The sequence below is a fragment of the Leucopleurus acutus genome, assembly GCF_964270905.1.
Source record: "Leucopleurus acutus genome assembly, chromosome: 2".
Lineage (NCBI taxonomy): Eukaryota > Metazoa > Chordata > Mammalia > Artiodactyla > Delphinidae > Leucopleurus > Leucopleurus acutus.
Genome location: NC_139143.1, coordinates 157,770,932 through 157,792,610, shown reverse-complemented (window position 1 = coordinate 157,792,610; position 21,679 = coordinate 157,770,932). Strand labels below are relative to the sequence as shown.

At 41.3% G+C, this 21,679-nt stretch overlaps 1 protein-coding gene and 1 pseudogene across 3 annotated transcripts in view; both read left to right on the top strand.

The window, feature by feature from the left end:
* ST3GAL3 (ST3 beta-galactoside alpha-2,3-sialyltransferase 3) overlaps positions 1-21,679 on the top strand; it is a 236,996-nt gene that overhangs the window by 110,731 nt on the left and 104,586 nt on the right. The gene's annotated exons all lie outside the window — the stretch shown is intronic.
* Positions 20,857-21,101, top strand: LOC309958480 (small ribosomal subunit protein eS27-like; annotated as a pseudogene). The gene has a single exon. The product of its transcript is annotated as a small ribosomal subunit protein eS27-like (transcript).

The following is a 21,679-nucleotide window of genomic DNA, read 5'->3' as shown; positions in this document are numbered from 1 at the left end:
TCAGTGAGATACCACTGCGCATCTACCAAAATAGGAAAGCCTGAGAAGCTTGATACTCCAAGGTTGGTGAGGAAGTGATATGGTGGAAACTTTGAGTCTCTACTGGTCAGTGGGTAAGCTGATTACAACCACTTTGGAAAAAAACTATGGTAGTGTGTAGCTAAATTTGAATATATACATACCCATGACCTGGCATTTCCTCCCCTAGGTATATTCCCTGCATAAATAGATACTTATATATATACCAGGGTATATGTATAAGATACATGTGTAAGAATCTATCACTGTCATTGAATGCAGCTAAAGGCCTGGACAGAATGCATTTAGCAGCTATTTGAAGACTCTGAAATATAAATAGTAGTAGACAGATTGGGGGGAAAACTAGAATTAGAAGTGCTGCCACCCTGACAGTGAATTTCTCATTTTTCCTCTGGTATCCCATGTCCTGGACTCGAGACAGCCCAGAATCCGGGCACAAACAGAGTGGACATAAGGGCACAAATGGAGAGAATTCCAGAAGACCTCTGGTTATGGCTAGAGTCTGGTTGGGAAAGGGGCTCTAAGGCTCAGACAGGGATGGGAAATCCCGAGGGTTGTTTTTCTCTGTTTTCTCATGCCCTAGTCCCCAGGCAGGCCCCTCGGTGGTGGTGGTGGCAGTGCCCAGTAGCAGCAGTGGGGCCTTCAAGCACCTAAAACTGAGGAAGGGAAACCTTCTTTGATCAAATCTTCCTGTCTGTAATCCCAAGGGGGTGGGGTGAAATCCAGTTGCTTTTTTCTCTCTCTGCCTTCCTGCTGCTTGGTCCCAGATTTGGGTACAGTTCAGGAAATGTGTGGCAGAAAGTGTAACTAAAACCCCAGATTTCTGGCCAGAGAACCAAAAAGGGGAGGACCAATGAACTGGAAAGTACAAGGAGAGCAGAAAGGAAGGAGCTCAGGAAAATGACTCCATAAAGTTGTGTATGAACTTCTGGGCTAGCCCTGAGCTGTGCATGTGTGCATCTGATTCTAACCAACACACCAAAGACTTTGAGAACAACTAAGGGATAGACCACCACCTGAGTCCCAGACTGGACACTTGGTGGTACACACCTGAACAGGCTTTGAAAATGGAACTGGCATTGAAACCACAACTCAGAAGAAGGCTGGTCAGAACTTGCCAACTAAATCCAATCTGCCTGATTGTCTGGTAAAACAAAAATATCAACATTCTCCACTGAATTTAAATAAGACCTAAAGTTTCATGACATAATATTCAAAATATAGAGGATACAATCTAAAATTAATTATCACATGAAGAACTTGGAAAATCGGAACTTGCCTGGGAGAGGCAATCAGAGGATGCCGATGTCAGGGCTTCCTTGGTGGCGCAGTGGTTAAGAATCCGCCTGCTAGGGCAGGGGACATGGATTCGAGCCCTGGTCCGGGAAGATCCCACATGCCATAGAACAACTAAGCCCGTGCACCACAACTACTGAGCCTGCACTCTAGAGCCCGCAAGCCACAACTACTGAGCTCACGTGCCACAGCTACTGAAGCCCACGCACCTAGAGCCTGTGCTTTGCAACGAGAGAAGCCACCACAATGAGAAGCCCGCGCACCGCAACGAAGAGTAACTCCTGCTCGCCATAACTAGAGAAAGCCCGTGTGCGGCAATGAGGACCCAACACAGCCAACAATAAATAAATAAATAAATAGATGCCGATGCTGAGATGACACAGATGTTGTAATAATCTGACAGACTTTAAAGTAGCTTTTATAAAGAAGCTCCTGGCCCCCTTTCCCCACCTCTTCCATCTGGCTGTTGCTGAGTTGAATCCTTTCATAACAAACTGGTAATCTAGTAAGTAAACTGTTAAAAAAAAATGCCCCCAAAAGTAAGGGTAAACATTGTTGACATGAATGGAAAGATAGAATGTGTTAGCCAAAAAAATAACCCCGTGAACCATATATGTATATATAAACCAAATGGAGATACAAGAAAAAAGATACGATAATGGAAAATGAAAAAACTCTGCTGCATGGGCTCAATCACAAAATGGAGATGACAGAGGAAAGAATCAGTAAACTCGAAAATAAAGCAATAGAAACTATCCAATCTGAACAACGAAGAGAAAAGATTAAAGAAGCTGAACGAAGTCTCAGTGACTTATGGGACAATACTGGAAGGTTTACCATCTGTGTCATTGGAGTCCCAGAAGGAGAGAAGGAGTGCGGTACAGAAGAAATGTTTGAAAAAATAATGGCTTAAACTTCCCAAACTTGGTGCCCACGTAGGCTTTATTCTGGGAATGGAAGGTGGTTCAACATTCAAAAATCAATCAGTGTAATCTACCCTATTAACTGTCTGCAGAAGAAAAACTACATGGTCATGGCAATTGATAAAGCATTTGATACAATTCAACATCTACTCATGATAAAAGTTTTCAGCAAACTTAGAAGGGGACTTTTTCAATCTGATATAGGGCATCTACAAAAAACCTACAGCAAACATCATACTTAATGGCAAAAGACTGCTCTCCCCCTAAGATCAAGAACCACTCCTGGAAGTCCTAGCCAGTGCAGTAAGAAGAAAAGGAAATAAAAAGAATACAGACGGGAAAGGAAGAAATAGAACTAACCGTCTTCATAGGTGACATGATTGCCTACATAGAAAAATCCCAAGGAATCTAAATATTTTTAGATTGGTCTGGACATACTTGATATCATGAATAGAACTGAATTTACTGTATGCCCAGCTCTAGACATCTTCTTTTCTTCCCAGGATAGAAGGGGAATGGTGCATGACCTCTTTGCTTGCATTGGGATGGGGCTTCCACCTACCAATGGAGGTTCGACACTCCGTTGGCCCCCAGTACCGTCACAGCTGTGCTGTGCTTGGGTGGAGGGCGCATAGTCACAGGGCACCTCGTCTTATCAGGACCTCCTCGCTAGGCCTCTCTCCTCCCCCCACACCAATGTACACCCATTTGAGACTGGATTTCAGTTTGTGAACTTCTAAGTTATTTTACTGGGTCAGTTAATTTAGTCCAGGTCAGTGAATTTTTCTGTGTTTATTTTATAAAACTGCTTTTCCTATTTTAGTTTGTCTTTGATTAACTGATCCTATGTGATAATTTATTTTCCTGACTCAGGATGATGTGGGAGCTGTTTGCACTTTGGCCAGTCCCTCTTGGGTCTCTGTGGACTCCCATGGTTCATGTGTGGGCATGGCTAGGCCTTTTGACACCACCCTGGGGCAGGGGGTGGGAGGTAAGGGTAGATCATTGCTCTCATGGCAGCTCTCCTAATATGAGGGGGTCTGCTTTCCTTGTTTTCCTCTGAGAGTCAGTGTAGAGTAATGTAAAGAAAAGAAGCTGCAGAGCCAGACCTGGGTTGGTTCAACTGCACCCAGCTGGTCCATGTGCTGCCTGGGGATCTTGAACACATTATTTCCCCTCTCTAAGACTCTGTTTCCTCCTCTGTAAAATGGAGAAAATACCCACCTCGTAAGGGTTAAATTGAGAGTGTAGGTGAAAGTACTGAGAGCAGCATGAATTCCCAGTAGTTGCTCAATAAATAGTAGTTCCCTCAGTTCTTCCCTTTGTCCGGCATGTCCGTTTGCAACTGTTGCCAACTTCCTCCAACCCAAGCCAGGATATATATTACTTATGTTTAATATAGCCCATGACTTTTATTCGAGGCTGTACAGTGCCTTTTCTTTAGAAGAGAGGGATCTATTTTGGTTAGGATAGGTCCTCATTCCATCTATCCCTATGCCCTATGCACTTAGCAATTCATCATATCTCAGAGGTTGGAGCCAAAGACCCCTTTCAAGAAGCAGAGCTTCTTCTCTGCTTGGAGTTTTCTTGCCTAAAAGCAGGCCTATCCTGCTTTTCTGGCTTTTGTGCATTCTAATATGAAGCGCTGCAGTTTCCTGATAGAATAAAGTCCATGTTTTTTCCCATATACTAAACTTTATCTACTTCAATCATGTTTCTCAAACTGGCCTTCCTGGGAAATATTCATTGTTGTCATCTGGCAGCAGTTATTTCATAGGCATCTGCTTTGTGCAAAGCACAGCGACAGCCCATGGGAATTTGTGGTGGCTCTTTACAGTGATCAAAGGAGGTGGGTCACTGGGGACTGAAAGGGCCAGTCGCACAATTGGTTCATGATGTGCACCTATATTCCCTGAAAGTCCATTTCAGGGCTCAGTGGCCTAAGAGTGGAGCTGGAGTAGGACACTTTCTCTCGGGGAGCTCCCCCTTCATCCTAGAATAGGATATCACTGTGGAGTCAGAACCCCCAGCTGTTTAAACATGAGAGCATAAGTGGAAAGTGATAACACTTGTACACCCTGCTAAGATAAAAGGAGGGGACTCAGGGTTATTTAATCAGGGCATTGTGAAAACATTTAAAATTTTCTTTACATTATAGAATCATGATGAGCAAAATGAAATACAAAGTGTTGTGGAATGTATTAAATGTTGAATTGCTATAATATAAAAATAAATATTTTTAAGTTAAAAACTTGAGCTTGTTTCAATGTGTGTTAGTTTTTATCTCAGGGTTTATGCCTCTCAGGTGGTCAGTTTTCATAAAGGTTCCAAATATGCTTAAAAAGAATGTGCATTCTCCACTTGTCAGATGTAAGGTACTCTGTGTATCAGCTAGTTCAAAATTTATTCACTGTTCTGTTCAAATCTTCTGATTTCTCAACTGATGCTGTGAGCCTGATTCTTCAGTGGTCTGTAAGGTTCCCGTTATAATGACAGGAGACCCATTGTATATTTCTCCTTGTAATTCTGTTAATTTTGCCTGATACAGAGACATTATTAGGTGCATACACACTTTAGTGCATGGCCTCCTTTTGTTTATGTCCAGTTTCTGAACCTTCCAGGAGTCTCTATGAGTTCAGAACACCAACTTCTTCCTTTGAAATGCCAGTGGAAGAGTTAATGGTTAGTTTCAAAGACAGTCAGCATCGGACCAGGCACTTTATGCATTCACAGGTCTGGCGTGGTACACATGTGGAGGAGAAGAGCAGAGATTTGCATCATGCATGCCACTTCCCACCTTGAGCCAGGCAGGGGACACACATGTGCTCCTTGGTCAGGGCTTTCCAGCCTGGCTGAGGCAGGGAGCCTAAACCACCAGACTAAACATCTCCCCTTCACTGTGCAGCTGTGGTCTTGCTGCTCTGACACCTGGGAGGAGAGTACCTTCAGGTGCCAGGAGAGCTGTACATATACATCAGTGCACATTGTGCCTGGTGACTTGAGAGTCCCAGGATCTTTTTTTTTTTTTTTTTTTTTTTGGTTAATTTTTAGTTAATTTTTGGAGTATGGTTGCTTTACAATGTTGTGTTAGCCTGCACTGCACAACAAAATGTATCAGCCATACACATACAGATATCCCCTCCTTTTTGGACTTCCCTCTCATTTAGGTTACCACAGTGCACTAGGTGACTTCCCTGTGCTATACAGCATGTGCCCATCAGTTGTCCATAAATGGGTGTTGAATTTTGTCAAAAGCTTTTTCTGCATCTATTGAGATGATCATCTGATTTTTATTCTTCAATTTGTTAATATGGTGTATCACATTGATTGATTTGCATATGTTGAAGAATCCTTGCATTCCTGGGATAAATCCCACTTGATCATGGTGTATGATCCTTTTAATGTGTTGTTGGATTCTGTTTGCTAGTATTTTGTTGAGGATTTTTGCATCTATATTCATCACTGATATTGGTCTGTAATTTTCTTTTTTTGTAGTATCTTTGTTGGTTTTGGTATCAGGGTGATGGTGGCCTCGTAGAATGAGTTTGGGAGTGTTCCTTCCTCTGCAGTTTTTTAGAAGAGTTTGAGAAGGATGGGTATTAGCTCTTCTCTAAATGTTTGATAGAATTCACCAGTGAAGCCATCTGGTCCTGGACTTTTGTTTGTTGGAAGATTTTCAATCACAGTTTCAGTTTCATTACTTGTGATTGGTCTGTTCATATTTTCTCTTCTTCCTGGTTCAGTCTTGGAAGGTTATACCTTTCTAAGAATTTGTCCATTTCTTTTTTTTTTTTTTTGGCTGAGTTGGGTCTTCATTGTTGCGTGCAGGCTTTCTCTAGTTGCGGTGAGTGGGGGCTACTCTCCGTTGCAGTGCGCACACTTCTCACTGCAGTGGCTTTTCTTGTTGCGGAGCTCAGGCTCTAGGCGCACAGGCTTCAGTAGCTGTGGAGTGCAGGCTTCAGTAGTTGTGGCGCACGGGCTTAGCTGTTCCGTGGCATGTGGGATCTTCCCAGACCAGGGCTTGAACCTGTGTTCCCTGCATTGGCAGGCAGATTCTTAACCACTGCACCACCAGGGAAGTCCATGTCCATTTCTTCCAGGTTGTCCATTTTATTGGCATAGAGTTGCTTGTAGTAGTCTCTTATGATGCTTTGTATTTCTGCGGTGTCTGTTGTACCTTCTCCTTTTTCATTTCTAATTTTATTGATTTGAGTCCTCTTCCTCTTTTTTCTTGATGAATTTGGCTAAAGGTTTATCAATTTTGTTTATCTTCTCAGAGAAACAGCTTTTAGTTTTCTTTATCTTTGCTATTGTTTTCTTTGTTTCTATTTCATTTATTTCTGCTCTGATCTTTATGATTTCTTTCCTCCTACTAACTTTGGGTTTTGTTGGTTCTTCTTTCTCTAGTTCCTTTAGGTGTAAGGTTAGATTGTTTATTTGAGATTTTTCTTGTTTCTTGAGGCAGGATTATATTACTATAAACTTCCCTCTTAGAACTGCTTTTGCTGCATCCCATAGGTTTTGGATCATTGTGTTTTCATCATCATTTGCCTCTAGGTAATTTTTGATTTTCTCTTTGATTTCTTCAGTGATCTCTTGGTTATTTAGTAATGTATTGTTTAGCCTCCATGTGTTTGTGTTTTTTACATTTATTTCCCTGTAATTTATTTCTAATCTCATAGCATTGTGGTCACAAAAGATGCTTGATATGATTCCAATTTTTTTAAATTTACTGAGGCTTGATTTGTGACCCAAGATGTGATCTATCCTGGAGAAGGTTCTGTGTGCACTTGAGAAGAAAGTGTAATCTGCTGTTTTCAGATGGAATGTCCTGTAAATATCAATTAAATATGTCTGGTCCATTGTGTCATTTGAAGCTTGCATTTCCTTATTAATTTTCTGTCTGGATGATCTTTCCATTGGTGTAAGTGAGGTGTTAAAGCCCCCCACTATTATTGTGTTACTGTCAATTTCCTCTTTTATAGCTGTTAGCATTTGCCTTACGTATTGAGGTGTTCCTATGTTGGGTGCATATATATTTATAATTGTTATATCTTCTTCTTGGATTGATCCCTTGATCATTATGTAGTGTCCTTCCTTGTCTCTTTTAACATTCTTTATTTTAAAGTCTATTTTATCTGATATGAGTATTGCTACTCCAGCTTTCTTTTGATTTCCATTTGCATGGAATATCTTTTTCCATCCCCTCACTTTCAGTCTGTATGTGTCCCTAGGTCTGAAGTGGGTCTCTTGAAGACAGCATATTGATGGGCCTTGTTTTTATATCCATTCAGTGAGCTTGTGTCTTTTGGTTGGAGCATTTAATCCGTTCATAATTAAGGTAATTATTAATATGTATGTTCCTATTACCATTTTCTTAATTGTTTTGGGTTTGTTTTTGTAGGTCCTTTTCTTCTCTTGTGTTTCCCACTTAGAGAAGTTTCTTTAGCATTTGTTGTAGAGCTGGTTTGGTGGTGCTGAATTCTCTTAGCTTTTGCTTGTCTGTAAAGATTTTGATTTCTCTGTCAAATGTGAATGAGATCCTTGCCGGGTAGAGTAATCTTGGTTGTAGGTTCTTCCCTTTTATCACTTTAAATATATCATGCCACTCCCTTCTGGCTTATAGAGTTTCTGCTGAAAAATCAGCTGTTAACCTTATGGGAGTTCCCTTGTATGTTATTTGTCGTTTTTCCCTTGTTGCTTTCAATAATTTTTCTTTGTCTTTAATTTTTGCCAATTTGATTACTCTGCGGCTCAGCATGTCTCTCCTTGGGTTTATCCTCTATGGGACTGTCTGCACTTCCTGGACTTGGGTGGCTATTTCCTTTCCCATGTTAGGGAAGTTTTCAACTATAATGTCTTCAAATATTTTCTTGGGTCCTTTCTCTCTCTCTCTTCTCCTTCTGGTACCCCTAAAATGTGAATGTCGTTGCGCTTAATGTTGTCCCAGAGGTCTCTTAGGCTGTCTTCATTTCTTTTCATTCCTTTTTCTTTATTCTGTTCCATGGCAGTGAATTCCACCATTCTGTCTTTCAGATCACTTATCTGTTTCTCTGCCTCAGTTATTCTGCTATTGATTCCTTCTAATGTAGTTTTCATTTCAGTGGTTGTATTGTTCATCTCTGTTTGTTTGTTCTTTAATTCTTCTAGGTGTTTGTTCTTTAGTTCTTCTAGGTCTTTGTTAAACATTTCTTGGATCTTCTCAATTTTTGCCTCCATTCTTTTTCCGAGGTCCTGGATCATCTTCCTTATCATTATTCTGAATTCTTTTTTGGGAGGTTGCCTATCTCCACTTCATTTAGTTGTTTTTCTGGGGTTTTATCTTGTTCCTTCATCTGGTTTATAGTCCTCTGCCTTTTCATTTTGTCTATCTTTGAATGTGGTTTTCATTCCACAGGCTGCAGGATTGTCCCCCATTTGTTTATTTTTGTTTTAATTTTCCTTATGCTAGGAGGTGGTTTAAAAAGATGTTCCTGTGGTTTATGTCAAAGAGTGTTCTGCCTATGTTTTCCTCTTAAGTGTTTTAATAGTGTCTGGTCTTACATTTAGGTCTTTAATCCATTTTGAGTTTATTTTTGTGTATCCAGGGTCTTTCTTATTACAGATTTGCGGTGAGTGGACTGCCGGTGAGACCTGGGCCTTACTGCCAGCTTCCCCAGAGATGAATTGTCCCTGTAGAGTTGGTACACGCGAAGTAACATTTCCATTGTATAAGCTGAACTCACATGCTACTTCAAGAACACATTTGTATACAGTGAGATGCTCTGGGATATGCAACCTTGCCCAAACCCAACAGTAAGAAGCTCTGCTGCTGTATATCCAGAGCATTATGCCTGTGACTTCCTGATCGCTTTCTATTCTGGTTTATATTTCCTAAAGATTATACTTAAGCTTTTCTGCTAGTCAGAGAACTCTGTGAGGGACTGTGCACAGTAACAGCTTAGGAATATGTGGCATATTCAGTAACCGCTTGTGAATGTGAGAATAGAATGCTTGTCAGATAAGATCCCTGGCTGGGTTGGAGATGGGGCAGTAATGTGTTACTCAGGAGCCTCCAGAAGTCTTTGTGGAGAAGGTTAAATTTTAGGCTTTTATAAATGACAGGAGAAAATTACCCTGACAAATTTGGAGTCATCAGAAAGGAACCCCAAAGTAAAAGCCAGAAACTGAAATTAAGGAAGAGTGCCTAAGAAGAGCCAGGGCAGGCTCTCCATAGGCAGGTGACTTTGATGTAATCAGCTGGATGGGCTGGGAACCAAGAATGCCCAGAGCAAGAGAAGCACCACCTTAGAAGGTGGTTGGGCTAGTGGCTGGGAGAGGCAGCAAGAGGTGGAGGAAGACAAAGAATCAGGTCTTAGGGCTCCTCACCAGATTCTCTTGGTCATTTGGTCACGTTCATTCTTCCACTCATTCAGCATATGTGTGGAGCACCAACTATGCCAGACCCTGTATTAGGTGCTAGAGATACAGATACATACAGTTAGGATTATTTATTGTAAGCAACAGAAACTGACCCTGACTGACTTAAAAGGAAAAGAAATTTACCAGAAGGACATGGGAACCCACAGAACCAAATTAAAAACCAAACCACCAGCCCTCAGAAGACACATTAAGGGCAGTGCCGGGAATCTAGACTGAAGCAACTGTTCCATCTCTTCAGCGTGCTGTTTTTCTCCCTGGTGTCACTCAGCTTGCAAGAGAAAGAGTCCAACCAACCTAGCTTTTGTCAAGTATCCACACTTTGGAAAGGCACATCCCATTGATAGTCTGACCACTTGTCTGCAATGGGAGAAGGGTAGTTCCCTGAAAGAAATTCAAGGGGCTTCTTTCTAAAAGAGGACAGAAACAACAGATGTGCACTACAGACTCGTGAGCAAATAAGCAGAACTGCATTAAGTTCTACAAGTTTGGTGGAGAGCACAGATAAGGGGACACTTAGGCTAACAGTTTAGATCAGAGTAGGGGTTGTCATTCATCACTCATTTATCATGCCAAGCACAGTGTTAGGTGACGAAGCCTTAGAACTTTTAGTCTGTGGAGGAGAGCCACCAGTCAAATAGTCTGCTAAATGTATAATTACATTTGTATAATAGAGTAATTGCTATGAGGGCAAGTAAGACACTGTGTGAAAGGAGCATGTAGGAGGGGGACAAGCCAGACAGGAGGGTCAAGGCATGCTCTTCTAAAAGAGTACATTTGAACTAGGGCCTTAAGAATGAGCAGGAACTAACCACATAAAGAGAGGAGGACATGTTTCAGGCAGAAGAAACTGCTTCTAAGAAAAAGGCGTATGTTGAGAGAATTCACGGCTCATTCAAGGAACTGAGAGACGGCCAGAATGGCCAGAGCACAGTGCCCAAGAGAGAAGATAGTACAAGATAGAGCCGGAAAGGTAGGTAAAGGCCGAATCATGAAGGTCCTTATGGCACTACAACAATGTCTATTACTTTTAGCTTTGGTGACAGCTATATCTTGAAGGACGAGTGGGAATTTACCAAGTTAACAAGGGGAGTGAGAGCATTATAGATTGAGGGAACATCATCTGCAGTGGGTCTCAGGCATGAAGGCTGCCTGAAAGGGGTGGCGGAAGATGGGACCGGGAAGACAGGTAGAGACAGATTACGTGGTTGCTGCATGGCCTAAGCAACAGTGAAGACTCCAGCAGAAGCAGTGACCAATGGTAGAGGGAGGAGGATCTGTACTTAGAAATGAGAGAAATAGGGCACACCAAAAACTTCATTCTTGGGGGACTGAATGGTGATGCTGTTACCAAAGAAACAAAACAGGCTGTGGGGAGGGCAGGGAACGGGGTGAAGATAAGTCTGATTTATAGCATTTTGAGTTTGGGGTGACTGTGGGTCATTTAGGGACCATGTGTAGGAAATAACCAATGTGAAAAGGGGTTGGGAATGATACTTTACGTGAAGGGAAAAGCAGGCACGAAGGCCTGGAAGTGATAAGGTACTTTGGAGGAACATAACGTAGCTCAGTCTGGCTGGAGCATAGAACATGGCAGGGGCAGGGTCGGGTGATGCAGGGAGTCAAAGGGTGAACTTAGGGTGGTCACTGTAGGCCAGATCATGAAGGCCCTTGTAAGCTAAGAGACTGGCATTTATTCTGAGAACAGTAGAGGCCGTTTGAATGTTTTAAGCAGAGTTATGACATAATCATATTTATCTTATAGGAAGATTGCTCTGGTTACATCGTGGAGAATCCATTAGAAAGGGACAAGACAGGACGCAGGGAAACCTGGTAGGAGGCTGTTAATAGTAACTGAGGTGAGAAGTGAAGCTGGCTTAATCAAGAATGGTAGAAATGGAGAAAAGTCAGTGGACTTGAGATCCATGTAGAAGACGAAATTAAAAGGACATGGTATTTAATTAAATGAAATAAGAGAGAAGCACGGATCAAGGAGTTCCCTCAGGTCTCCAGCTTGGGCAGCTGGGTGAAAAGTGGTACCGTTCATTAAGGTAGGGAATACAGGAGGAGGTTGTACACGTGTAAGGGTGGTGAAAATGAACTCTGTGTGAGGCAGCCTGAGTTTCAGGTAACTATAGGATGTCAAAGTGGAGATGTCAGCTGCATACACAAGTCTGGAGCTCAGGCTCTCTAGAGAGGGTTGAGCAGGAATGAGAGATTTGGTTTGGGTGCAATGGAAAGATCATTGGGCCAGCTAAACTGAATAGTTAAGCAAGGTGAAGTCTAGACCAGATAGACTTTTTCCCAGACAGGGAAAAAGTGAAGAAAGGAGGAGAAACAACTGAAAACTAGACAAAATATATGAAAAAAGAAAAAGTTTCTTCAGACATTGAACAATAGGTAGCCCAGGACCCTGGTCTTTGAAAGAAGGGAAACAAATGAGATTTCCAGACCACAGCACAGGGAAGAAGAGCCCAAACAGAACCCAAGAGTCTTCCTAAGAGGAAACAGAGTTGAAAATTTGAGGAGACCAAGGCAGCCAGAATTCATGGGCGGAGTACCAGAGAGGAGAGAGCTGCACACAGAGAGAGCACTGGAGATCTGCTGAAGACTGCTTGGACTCCTCAGCTGATCAAAGCACGTGTGTGAGGAAACGACTGGAGGCCAAGGAAAGAAGCACTGAAAAGGAGCAGGAAGAGTACTCTCTATAGCTCACACAGGGCTGGGAATAATGGGGAAATGTCATAATACATGAGGCATCACATAGCGTACTTAGAAGGGTATTGCCTTAGCAGTGGGGCAAAATTAGTAATGGTGCAAATTAGCCCTAGACTAAAGTCCACTTTTGCTTCTAACCCCAACCCTGCAAAGCTTAAAAGCAAGTGTTGAAAGGATCAAACTGTTTCTGAGTAATTAAACAGCGCCTCAAAAATACTTAAGGAATGCACAAATATTCTGCATCCAACAAGGTAAAATTCACATGGTTGACATCCAATCAAGAATGACCGGGTTGCCTTTTTTTTTTTTTTAATCTTTATTGGAGTATAATTGCTTTACAATGGTGTGTTAGTTTCTGCTTTATAACAAAGTGAATCAGTTATACATATACATATGTTCCCATATCTCCTCTCTCTTGCGTCTCCCTCCCTTCCACCCTCCCTATCCCACCCATCCAGGTGGTCACAAAGCACCGAGCTGACCTCCCTGTGCTACGCGGCTGCTTCCCACTAGCTATCTATTTTACATTTGGTAGTGTATATATGTCCATGCCACTCTCTCACTTTGTCACAGCTTACCCTTCCCCCTCCCCATATCCTCAAGTCCATTCTCTAGTAGGTCTGTGCCTTTATTCCCGTCTTACACCTAGGTTCTTCATGACATTTTTTTTCTTAGATTCCATATATATGTATTAGCATATGGTATTTGTCTTTCTCTTTCTGACTTACTTCACTCTGTATGACAGACTCTAGGTCCATCCACCTCACTACAAATAACTCAATTTCGTTTCTTTTTATGGCTGAGTAATATTCCATTGTATATATGTGCCACATCTTCTTTATCCATTCATCCGATGATGGACACTTAGGTTGTTTCCATCTCCTGGCTATTGTAAATAGAGCTGCAATGAACATTTTGGTACATGACTCTTTTAGAATTATGGTTTTCTCAGGGTATATGCCCAGTAGTGGGATTGCTGGGTCATATGGTAGTTCTGTTTGTAGTTTTTTAAGGAACCTCCATACTGTTCTCCATAGTGGCTGTACCAATTCACATTCCCACCAGCAGTGCAAGAGTGTTCCCTTTTCTCCACACCCTCTCCAGCATTTATTGTTTCTAGATTTTTTGATGATGGCCATTCTGACCAGTGTGAGGTGATAGATACCTCATTGTAGTTTTGATTTCCATTTCTCTAATATTAATGATGTTGAGCATTCTTTCATGTGTTTCTTGGCAATCTGTATATCTTCCTTGGAGAAATATCTATTTAGATCTTCTGCCCATTTTTGGATTGGGTTGTTTGTTTTTTTGTTATTGAGCTGCAAGAGCTGTTTGTAAATTTTGGAGATTAATCCTTTGTCCGTTGATTCATTTGCAAATATTTTCTCCCATTCTGAGGGTTGTCTTTTGGTCTTGTTTATGGTTTCCTTTGCTGTGCAAAAGCTTTTAAGTTTCATTAGGTCCCATTTGTTTATTTTTGTTTTTATTTCCATTTCTCTAGGAGGAGGGTCAAAAAGGATCTTGCTGTGATTTATGTCATAAAGTGTTCTGCCTATGTTTTCCTCTAAGTTTGATAGTTTCTAGCCTTACATTTAGGTCTTTAAACCCTTTTGAGCTTATTTTTGTGTATGGTGTTAGGGAGTGTTCTAATCTCATACTTTTACATGCATCTGTCCAGTTTTCCCAGCACCACTTATTGAAGAGGCTGTCCTTTCTCCATTGTACATTCCTGCCTCCTTTATCAAAGATAAGGTGACCATATGTGCGTGGGTTTATCTCTGGGCTTTCTATCCTGTTCCATTGATCTATCTTTCTGTTTTTGTGCCAGTACCATACTGTCTTAATTACTGTAGCTTTGTAGTATAGTCTGAAGTCAGGGAGCCTGATTCCTCCAGCTCTGTTTTTCGTTCTCAAGATTGCTTTGGCTATTCGGGGTCTTTTCTGTTTCCATAAAAATTGTGAATTTTTTTGTTCTAGTTCTGTGAAAAATTCCAGTGGTAGTTTGATAGGGATTGCATTGAATCTGTAGATTGTTTTGAGTAGTAGAGTCATTTTCACAATGTTGATTCTTCCAATCCAAGAACATGGTATATCTCTCCATCTATTTGTATCTTTAATTTCTTTCATCAGTGTCTTATAATTTTCTGCATACAGGTCTTTTGTCTCCTTAGGTAGGTTTATTCCCAGATATTTTATTCTTTTTGTTGCAATGGTAAATGGGAGTGTTTTCTTGATTTCACTTTCAGATTTTTCATCATTAGTGTATAGGAATGTCAGAGATTTCTGTGCATTAATTTTGTATCCTGCTACTTTACCAAATTCATTGATTAGCTCCAGTAGTTTTCTGGTAGCATCTTTAGGATTCTCTGTGTATAGTATCATGTCATCTGCAAACAGTGACAGCTTTACTTCTTCTTTTCCGATTTGGATTCCTTTTATTTCCTTTTCTTCTCTGATTGCTGTGGCTAAAACTTCGCAAACTATGTTGAATAAGAGTGGTGAGAGTGGGTAACCTTGTCTTGTTCCTGATCTTAGTGGAAATGCTATCAGTTTCTCACCATGGAGGATGATGTTGGCTGTGGGTTTTTCATATATGGCCTTTATTATGTTGAGGAAAGTTCCCTCTATGCCTACTTTCTGGAGGGTTTTTATCATAAATGGGTGTTGAATTTTGTCAAAAGCTTTCTCTGCATCTATTGAGATGATCATATGGTTTTTCTCCTTCAATTTGTTAATATGGTGTATCACGTTGATTGATCTGCATATATTGAAGAATCCTTGCACTCCTGGAATAAACCCCACTTGATCATGGTGCATGATCCTTTTAATGTGCTGTTGGATTCTGTTTGCTAGTATTTTGTTGAGGATTTTTGCATCTATGTTCATCAGTGATATTGGCCTGTAGTTTTCTTTCTTTGTGACTTCCTTGTCTAGTTTTGGTATCAGGGTGATAGTGACCTCGTACAATGAGTTTGGGAGTGTTCCTCCCTCTGCTATATTTTGGAAGAGTTTGAGAAGAATAAGTGTTAGCTCTTCTCTAAATGTTTGATAGAATTCGCCTGTGAAGCCATCTGGTCCTGGGCTTTTGTTTGTTGGAAGATTTTTAATCACAGTTTCCATGTCAGTGCTTGTGATAGGTCTATTCATATTTTCTATTTCTTCCTGATTCAGTCTTGGCAGGTTGTGCATTTCTAAGAATTTGTCCATTTCTTCCAGGTTGTCCATTTTATTGGCATAGAGTTGCTTGTAGTAATCTCTCATGATATTTTGTATTTCTGCAGTGTCAGTTGTTACTTCTCCTTTTTCATTTCTAATTCTGTTGATTTGAATCTTCTCCCTTTTTTTCTTGATGAGTCTGGCTAATGGTTTATCAATTTTGTTTATCTTCTTAAAGAACCAGCTTTTAGTTTTATTGATCTTTGCTATTGTTTCCTTCATTTCTTTTTCATTTATTTCTGCTCTGATCTTTATGATTTCTTTCCTTCTGCTAACTTTGGGGTTTTGTTTGTTCTTCTTTCTCTAATTGCTTTAGGTGCAAGGTTAGGTTGTTTATTCGAGATGTTTCCTGTTTCTTAAGGTAGGATTGTATTGCTATAAACTTCCCTGTTAGAACTGCTTTTGCTGCATCCCATAGGTTTTGGGTCATCATGTCTCCATTGTCATTTGTTTCTAGGTATTTTTTGATTTCCTCTTTGATTTCTTCAGTGATCACTTCGTTATTAAGTAGTGTATTGTTTAGCCTCCATGTGTTTGTATTTTTTACAGATCTTTTCCTTTAATTGATATCTAGTCTCATAGCGTTGTGGTCAGAAAAGATACTTGATACAATTTCAATTTTCTTAAATTTACCATGGCTTGATTTGTGACCCAAGATATGATCTATCCTGGAGAATATTCCATGAGCACTTGAGAAAAATGTGTATTCTGTTGTTTTTGGATGGAATGTCCTATAAATGTCAATTAAGTCCATCTTGTTTATGTATCATTTAAAGCTTGTGTTTCATTATTTATTTTCATTTTGGATGATCTGTCCATTGGTGAAAGTGGGGTGTTAAAGTCCCCTACTATGAATGTGTTACTGTCAATTTCCCCTTTTATGGCTGTTAGTATTTGCCTTATGTATTGAGGTGCTCCTATGTTGGGTGCATAAATGTTTACAATTGTTATATCTTCTTCTTGGATCGATCCCTTGATCATTATGTAGTGTCCGTCTTTGTCTCTTCTAACAGTCTTTATTTTAAAGTCTATTTTGTCTGATATGAGAATTGCTACTCCAGCTTTCTTTTGGTTTCCATTTGCATGGAATATCTTTTTCCATCCCCGTACTTTCAGTCTGTATGTGTCTCTAGGTCTGAAATGGGTCTCTTGTAGACAGCATATAATGGGTCTTGTTTTTGTATCCATTCAGCCAGTCTGTGTCTTTTGGTGGGAGCATTTAATCCATTTACATTTAAGGTAATTATTAATATGTATGTTCCTATTCCCATTTTCTTAATTGCTTTGGGTTTGTTATTGTAAGTCTTTTCCTTCTCTTGTGTTTCTTGCCTAGAGAAGTTCCTTTAGCATTTGTTGTAAAGCTGGTTTGGTGGTGCTGAGCTCTCTCAGCTTTTGCTTGTCTGTAAAGGTTTTAATTTCTCCATCAAATCTGAATGAGATCCTTGCTGGGTAGAGTAATCTTGGTTGCAGGTTTTTCTCCTTCATCACTTTAAATATGTCCTGCCACTCCCTTCTGGCTTGAAGAGTTTCTGCTGAAAGATCCGCTGTTAACCTTATGGGGATTCCCTTGTGTGTTACTTGTTGTTTTTCCCTTGCTGCTTTTAATATGTTTTCTTTGTATTTAATTTTTGACAGTTTGATTAATATGTGTCTTGGCTTGTTTCTCCTTGGATTTATCGTGTATGGGACTCTCTGTGCTTCCTGGACTTGATTAACTATTTCCTTTCCCATATTAGGGAAGTTTTCAGCTATAATCTCTTCAAATATTTTCTCAGTCCCTTTCTTTTTCTCTTCTTCTGGGACCCCTATAATTCAAATGTTGGTGCAGTTAATGTTGTCCCAGAGGTCTCTGAGACTGTCCTCAGTTCTTTTCACTCTTTTTTCTTTATTCTGCTCAGCAGTAGTTATTTCCACTATTTTATCTTCCGGGTCATTTATCCATTCTTCTGCCTCAGTTATTCTGCTATTGATCCCATCTAGAGTATTTTTAATTTCATTTATTGTGTTGTTCATTGTTGCTTGTTTCATCTTTAGTTCTTCTAGGTCCTTGTTAAATGTTTCTTGCATTTTGTCTATTCTGTTTCCAAGATTTTGGATCATCTTTACTATCAGTATTCTGAATTCTTTTTCAGGTGACTGCCTATTTCCTCTTCATTTGTTAGGTCTGGTGGGTTTTTATCTTGCTTCTTCATCTGCTGTGTGTTTTTCTGTCTTCTCATTTTGCTTATCTTCCTGTGTTTGGGGTCTCCTTTTTGCAGGCTGCAGGTTCGTAGTTCCTGTTGTTTTTGGTGTTTGTCCCCAGTGGCCAAAGCTGGTTCAGTGGGTTGTGTAGGCTTCCTGGTGGAGGGGACTAGTGCCTGTGTTCTGGTGGATGAGGCTGGATCTTGTCTTTCTGGTGGGCAGGTCCACGTCTGGTGGTGTGTTTTGGGGTTGTCTGTGCGTTATTATGCTTTTAGGCTGCCTCTCTGCTAATGGGTGGGGTTGTGTTCCTGTCTTGCTAGTTGTTTGGCATAGGGTGTCCAACAGTGTAGCTTGCTGGTCGTTGAGTGAAGCTGGGTGCTGGTGTTGAGATGGAGATCTCTGGAAGATTTTCGCCATTTGATATTATGTGGAGCTGGGAGGTCTCTTGTGGACCAGTGTCCTGAAGTTGGCTCTCCCACCTCAGAGGCACAGCACTGCCTCCTGGGTGCAGCACCAAGAGCCTTTCATCCACACGGCTGAGTATAAAAGGGAGAAAAAGTAGAAAGAAAGAAAGAAAGAGAGAGAGAGAGAGAGAGGAAGGGAGGGAGGGAGGAGGAAGATAAAATAAAATAAAGTAAGATAAAATAAAATAAATTTATTAAAATAAGAAGAAAAAAAATTTTAAGTAAAAAAACAAACCAAAAAAACCGGACAGATAGAACCCTAGGACAAATGGTGAAAGCAAAGCTATACAGACAAAATCTCACACAGAAGAATACACATAGACACTCACAAAAAGAGGAAAAGGGGAAAAAATAATAAATCTTGCTCTCAAAGTCCACCTCCTCAATTTGGGATGGTTCGTTGTCTACTCAGGTATTCCACAGATGCAGGGTACATCAAGTTGATTGTGGAGCTTTAATCCGCTGCTCCTGAGGCTGCTGGGAGAGATTTCCCTTTGTCTTCTTTGTTCGCACAGCTCCCGGGGCTCAGCTTTGGATTTGGCCCCGCCTCTGCGTGTAGGTCGCTGGAGGGCATCTATTCTTCGCTCAGACAGGACGGGGTTAAAGGAGCAGTTGACTCGGGGGCTCTGGTGCACTCAGGCCGGGTGGAGGGAGGGGTGCGGATGCCGGGTGAGCCTGCGGCGGCAGAGGCTGGCAGGACGTTGCACCAGCCTGAGGAGCGCCGTGCGTTCTCCTGGGGAAATTGTCCCTGGATCACGAGACCGTGGCAGTGGCGGGCTGCACAGGCTCTCGGGAGGGGAGGTGTGGATAGTGACCTGTGCTCGCACACAGGCTTCTTGGTGGTGGCAGCAGCAGCCTTAGCATCTCATGCCCGTCTCTGGGGTACATGCTGTTAGCCGTGGCTCACGCCCGTCTCTGGAGCTCCTTTAAGCAGTGCTCTTAATCCCCTCTCCTCATGCACCAGGAAAGAAAGAGGGAAAAAAAAGTCTCTTGCCTCTTCGGCAGGTCCAGACTTTTCTCCGGACTCCCTCCCGGCTAGCCATGGGGCACTAACCCCCTGCAGGCTGTGTTCAGGCCGCCAACCCCAGCCCTCTCCCTGCGCTCCGACCAAAGCCCAAGCCTCAGCCCCCAGCCCCGCCCGCCCTGGCAGGTGAGCAGACAAGCCTCTCGGGCTGCTGAGTGCGGGTTGGCACCGATCCTCTGTGCGGGAATCTCTCCGCTTTGCCCTCCACACCCCTGTTGCTGTGCTCTCCTCCGCGGCTCTGAAGGTTCCCCCCGCTCCCGCCACCTGCAGTCTCTGCCCGCAAAGGGGCTTCCTAGTTTGTGGAAACCTTTCCTCCTTCACAGCTCCCTCGCACTGGTGCAGGTCCCGTCCCTATTCTTTTGTCTCTGTTTATTCTTTTTTCTTTTGCCCTACCCAGGTACGTGGGGAGTTTCTTGCCTTTTGGGACGTGTGAGGTCTTCTGCCAGCATTCAGTAGGTGTTCTGTAGGAGTTGTTCCTTGTGTAGATGTATTTCTGGTGTATCTGTGGGGAGGAAGGTGATCTCTGCGTCTTACTCTTCTGCCATCTTCCCCCTCTCTCCAGGCTGCATTTCTATACACTAACAATGAACTATCAGAGAGAGAAATAAAGGAAACAATTCCATTTACTATCACATCAGAAAGAATAAAATACCTAGGAATAATGCTTGGTAAACTGTAAGACACTGATGAAAGATACTGAAGACAACACAAGCAGATGGAAAGATATACCATGTTGGAAGAATTAACTGGAAGAATTAATATTATGAAAATGACCATACTACACAAGGCAACCTACAGATTCAGTGCAATCCCTATCAAAATACCAATGGCATTTTTCACAGAACTAGAACAAATAATTTTAAAATTTGTATGGAAACACAAAAGACCCTGAATAGCCAAAACAATCTTGAGAAAGAAGAACAGAGTTGGAGAAATCACACTCTCTGATTTCAGGCTATGCTAGAAAGCTACAGTAATCAAAACAGTATGGTCCTGCCACAAAAACAGACACATAGATCAATGGAACAGAATAGCCCAAAAATAAACCCATGCATTTGTGGTCAATTAATCTAAAACAAAGGAGGCAAGGATATACAATGGAGAAAAGACAGTCTCTTCAAGTAAGTGGTGCTGTGGAAACTGGACAGCTACATGTAAAAGAGTGAAATTAGAACATTCTCTAACACCATATACAAAAATAAACTCAAAATGAATTAAAGACTTAAATGTAAGACTGGATACTATGAAACTCCTAGAGGAAAACGTAGGCAGAACACTCTTTGACATAAATTGTAGCAATATTTTTTCAATATTTGCTTTCCTCTCCTAAAGCAAAGGAAATAAAAACAAGAATAAACAAATGGGACCTAATAAAACTTAAAAGCTTTTGCACAGCAAAGGAAACCATCAACAAAATGAAAAGACAACCTACTGAATGGGAGAAAATATTTGCAAATGATATGACCAATAAGGAATTAATATCCAGAATATATAAACAGCTCATAAAACAACATAAACAACCCAATTTAAAAATGCACAGAAGCCTTTCCCACGGTGACGACCTCCCCACGAGAACATGCCTCTCACAAAGGATCTCCTTCATCCCTCTCCAGAAGAGGAGAAGAGGAAACACAAGAAGAAGCACCTGGTGCAGAGCCCCAATTCCTATTTCATGGATGTGAAATGCCCAGGATGCTATAAAATCACCACCATCTTTAACCGTATGCACAAACAGTAGTTTTGTGTGTTGGCTGCTCTACCATCCTCTGCCAGCCTACAGGAGGAAAAGCAAGGCTTGCAGAAGGATGCTCCTTCAGATGAAAGCAGCACTAAAAGCCCCTGGAATCAAGATGAATAGGAAACCATCCCAATAAACACATTTTGGATTAAAAAAAATTGTGCAGAAAACCTAAATAGACATTTTTCCAAAGAGGAAGTGCAGATGGTCAACAGGCATGTGAAAAGAGGTTCAACCTCACTAATTATTAGGGAAATGCAAATCAAAACCACAATGAGGTATCACCTCACATTGGTAAGAATGGCTATCATCAAAAACCCTACAATTAGTAAATGCTGGAGAAGGTGTGGAGAAAAGGGAAGCCCCCTACAGTATTGGTGGGAATGTAAATTGATACAGCCACTATGGAAAACAGTATGGAGGTTCCTTAAAAAACTAAAAATAGAGTTACCGTATGATCCAGTGATCTCCTGGACATATATCTGGACAAAATTATAATCGGAAAAGATACATGCACCCCAAGGTTCATTGCAGTAGCCAAGACATGGAAGCAACCTAAATGTCCATTGACAGATGAATGGATAAAAAAAGATGTGGTACATATATACAATGGAATATTACGTAGCCATAAAAAAGAATGAAATAATGCCATTTGCAGCAA